The sequence below is a fragment of the Carlito syrichta genome, unplaced genomic scaffold (genome assembly GCF_000164805.1).
Source record: "Carlito syrichta isolate Samal-C Ts95f unplaced genomic scaffold, Tarsius_syrichta-2.0.1 Scaffold112228, whole genome shotgun sequence".
Classification (NCBI taxonomy): Eukaryota; Metazoa; Chordata; class Mammalia; order Primates; family Tarsiidae; genus Carlito; species Carlito syrichta.
Window position 1 is genome coordinate 72,580 of NW_007056324.1, and position 4,815 is coordinate 77,394.

The 4,815-nt window shown below is 40.2% G+C and overlaps 1 long non-coding RNA gene across 1 annotated transcript; it reads left to right on the top strand.

The window, feature by feature from the left end:
* The first annotated feature begins 579 nt into the window (after nt 1-579).
* LOC110596725 lies at nt 580-2,434 on the top strand. Its single transcript, XR_002482665.1, has 3 exons — nt 580-667; nt 835-951; nt 2,310-2,434. It is a non-coding gene; the product is annotated as an uncharacterized LOC110596725 (long non-coding RNA).
* The last annotated feature ends 2,381 nt before the right edge of the window (nt 2,435-4,815 follow it).

The window sequence follows — 4,815 nt, forward strand, 5'->3', positions numbered from 1 at the left end:
GCGGCTGAGCGGGCGCCGGGGTGGACGCTCCCCGAGGGAACCCGAGCAGGGGACTGGACCGCTCGCCGCTGCGTTGCGCGTCTGCCTGGAGAGGTGAGAGGGACTCTCTCAGGGCCCTCGGCCTTTGGGCCCTCTCACCAAGCCAAGCTGCCCACCCAGGCTTCCAGGCTCCAGACGGTGGTGGTCCGACCCTCTCTGCCTCACCCGGCTGGCCCCCGAGTGTCCAAATGGCCCAACTCTTCACTGTGCGCTGTTTCCTGAGATGATGGGTCTTCCATCTCCAGCATGGAAACTGTGATGTCTCGTAACCTACTTTTGGCTACAGCAACCTCATCCCTCAGGTTATCCAATCAGCGGTCCTGAAGACTTCCCACCAACTAGGCTGTACCTTGTTATCTTCAAAGTAAGGGCAACGAAGAGTATAAAAAGACTTTAACAACTAATTATAAGGTAATAACTGAAGACATGCAGATGACATGCTGAGAACCTTTGTATTTACATTATTTTGTTTACATATTTATATTTTATGTCCATTTACAATATAACTGACTTTTTCAGATAAATTCCATTTCTATACCACAAAAAAGCAATTAACTTCATTATGTGGGAGCTACAAACAGGAACTTATGTTGTCCCCATCGTGGAACTTATCAACAGGGACTAAAAGGTAAGTAAATATGGTACTAGATATGGTCTGAGTGTTCTCTTCAATACGCCTTGAAATGTAATGATCCTTGTAACAATATTAAGAGGTAAGAACGTTAAGAGGTCATTAGGCCATGAGACTCTGGGGCGGGTTTAATGCCTTCTGCTCTTCTGCCGTTTGGAGAACAGCATTTCCCCCACTCTGGAGGATACAGCATTCAAGGCTTCTTGGAATTGGAGACCAGGACCCTACCTGACACCAAACCTGTTGTTGTCTTGATCTTGGACTTCCCAGCTTCCAGAACTGTGAGAAATAAGCTTCTGTTCTTTATAAATTACCTAGTCTAAGATATTTTGTGATAGCAGCATAAAATGAACTAAGACAGTACTATGTTTTGCTATTGCAATTATTTGTTTGTTTATTTATTTTATGTTTGAGTCAGTGTCTCACTCTGTCATCCAGGCTGGAGTGCAGTGGCACAGTCATGGCTCACTGCAACCTCAAACTCCTGGGCTCTAGCAATCCTCCTACCTCAGCTTCCCAAGTAACTGGAACTACAGGTGCATGTCACCATGCCTGGCTAAGTTTTCTTTTTTGTAGAGACGAGGATCTCACCATGTTGCCCAGGCTGGTCTTGAACTTTTGGCCTCAAGTGATGTTCCTGCCTTGGCCTCCCAAAGTGCTGGGATTACACGTGTGAACCATCATGCTTGGCCTATTTATTTATATTTCTTTCAGAGATGGGATCTCACTTTGTTGCCCAGGCTAGAATGAAGTGGCATAATCATAGCTCACTGTAGCCTCAAGCTCCTAGGCTCAAGTGATCTCCCCACCTCAGCCTCCTGAGCAACTGGAATTACAGGCGTGAGCCACCACACCCTGGCATGCTACCACTTTTAAACACAAAATGCCAGATACTAAATACTGTACATACATATATTAAGTCATTTAAGCTTCACAGTATCACCACGAAATACTATACTATTATTGCTTCCATTATACAGCTGTAGAAACTGAAGCACAGAGAGATTAAACAACCTACTGAAGGTCGTGTAGCTAATATGTGGAATCTAGGTTCCTGACTCCATAGTCCATTCTCCAAATTGGATTGTACTCTACTGCCTTTGGGACTTCCTTTAAAATGTGCATTATCCCAGATAAATATTTTTTACAGGACCCTGATTATGTAAACAGTTTGATTAAAATATCTACTATAAAATTCATGGTTCTAGCCGGGCTTGGTGGCTCAGCCTGTAATCCCGTGCCTTTGGGAGGCTGAGGTGAGTGGATTGCCTGAGCCCACGGGTTCGAGACCCGCCTGGGCAGCGAGACCTCATCTCTACAATAAATCAAAAAATCAGCCGGGCGTGGTAGCGTATGCCTGTAATTCTGGCTACTCGGAAGGCTGAGGAGGAAGGATCGCCGGAGCCCAGCAGGTCGAGGCTGCAGTGGCCAGGAGCGGCCACTGCACTCCAGTCTGGGTGACAGAGTGAGACTCCAACTCAAAAAAAAAAAAAATCATGGTTCTATGTGAAGTGTAATGTTTTATTAATAAAGATTTGAGATTATGGTCAGAGAAATGGTACTTATATATTTGTTTACTATCACATCAGTGTACATAAAGCTTCTTGGTAGTGTCTAAGCACTGTTTCTTCCTGTTCAGGTCTATGCACCATCTCTTCCTGTCTTTATTGTCAGATGCACCATTATGACTAACTTCATATATCCCATATAAGAAAAGGTAATGATGCTATTATTACTCACAAATCCATGGCTCTTTAGAATCTGTTTAGAAATAATATAGATCTTCTTGCCTCTGTAGCTTCCCAATATCATTTATTTAATGCTAATTAAGTTATTACTTATTATGCTACATTATCCATCTTGCCACCAGTGAATACTGATGTCTAAAGATTCTCTTAATGGTTACTACTGTGTTTCATTAATGATGATCACACATGCAAGTCTTACCCAGAGCATATAGTGATGTGAATGATGTTATTTGTTTTCTAGATTGTTGAACTTATTCTTTGGAATTTTATAACATAAATGTATAACAACATGCCTTCCAACCATATATTTTCTTGAATTCTTTTAGGCCATAATCACTGGATTCTTAGAATGATCGCTTTTGATGTCTACTTTACCCCTTCCTTATAGTGCCACTAGAGGAGCTCCTGGTCTAGTAAGAACAATCTCAGTGGCAGAAACTATACAGTACTTTTCTGGCATGGGTTAAGATTGACCAGAGAATATTTCTTCATGATAGACACACTCAACAAACTAGGAATAGAATGGAACTTCCTCGATATGATAAAGGGCATCTACAAAATACCCAACAGTAACATCATACCTAATGGTAAAAGACTGAATGGTTTCCCCCTAAGATCAGGAATACAATAAGGATGTCCATTCTCACCATTTCTACTCAACACTGTACTGGAGGTTTTAATATGGGCTATTAGGCAATAAAATGAAATAAAAGACATCCAGATTAGAAAATAAGAAGTAAAACTATTTGCAGATAATATGATCTTGTGTATAGAAAATTCTATGGAATCCAGTATTAGAATGAATACACAAGTTCAGCAAGGTTGCAAGCAACAAGTTCAATATATAAAAATTAATTTTATTTCTATATATTTGAATGAACAATCCAAAATTAAAATTTAAAAATTTAATTCTTATTGTATCAAAAAGGGTAAAATACTTAGGAATAAATTTTGCAAAAGAAGTATAAAACATATACTCTGAAAACTGCAAACCATTGTTGAAAAAATTAAAGAAGATCAAAGTAAAGATTTTTAAATTCCCATTTTCATGAATCAGAAGACTTAACATTATTAAGATGGCAATACTCCCAAATTGATCTGTAGGTTCAGCACAATTCCTACCAGAATCTCAGTTGACTTCCTTGTAGAAACTGACAAATTATTATAAAATTCATATGGAATTGCAAGTGACTATGAATAACCAAAACAATCCTGAAAAAAGAGTAAAGTAGGAGGACTCACACTTCCCAATTTCAAAATTACTACAAAGCAACAATAATTAAGTCAGTGTGACACTGGCACAAGGATAGACACATATCAACAAAATAGAATTGAAAGTATAGAAATAAACTCATACTTCTATGGTCAACTAATTTTCAACAAGCCTTCCAAGATCATTCAATGGAAAAAGAATAGTATCTTCAACAACTGGTGCTGGGTCAACTGAACATGCATGTGCAAAAGAATGAAGTTTGACCCTTACCCTATAGAACAAAGATCTAAACAAAGAGTTGAAACCGTAGAACTCTTAGAAGAAAATGTAGGGGGAAATCTTCATTATGTTGAACTTGGCAATGTTTTATTGGATAGACACAAAAAACAAAGGCAACAAAAGAAAAAAAAAATTGAACATCATCAAAATTAAAAACTTTTGAGTATCAAAGGACACTACTAAGAGAGTGAAAATGCAACTCAAAGAATGGAAGAAAATATTTATAAATCTTATATCTGATAAGGGACTTGTATCTAGAATATATAAACTACTCTTAAAACTCAGTAACAAAAAGACAACCAGGTTTTAAGATGGAGAAGGGATCTGTTTAGACATTTCTCCAAAGAAGATATACAAATAGGATGAGAAGGCAATTTGATTGCGATGTCTGTCACCCCTTTGATCACCAGGGTTAGTTTGGCTGACCTGGCAGACTGGGCAGGTGTCCTTCTTCCCTCACCACTTCATGTGCATCTCTCCTGAAGCTGTGCGCTTGCTTGAGGAAGATGACCATCCCTGCTAGAGGAGGACCATTCTTTGGTCAGGGGTATATGAGTAGCTGCGCTCCCCTGCTAGAACCTCCAAACAAGTTCTCAAGATATACAAATAACACTGGGCATGGTGGCTTAAGCCTGTAATCCCAGCACTTTGGGAGGCCAAGGTGAGGGGATTGTCTGAACCCACGGGTTTGAGAATAGCCTGGACAAGAAGCGAGACCTCATCTCTACAATAAATAAAAAAATTAACCGGGTGTGGTACCATGCACCTATAGTTCTGGCTACTTAGAAGGCTGAGGTGGAAGGATCGCCTGAGCCCAGCAGGTTGATGCTGGCATGGCTGTGAGCGTGCCACTGCACGCCAGCCTGGGCAACGGAGTGACACTCCAACTCAAGAAAAAAAAAAAA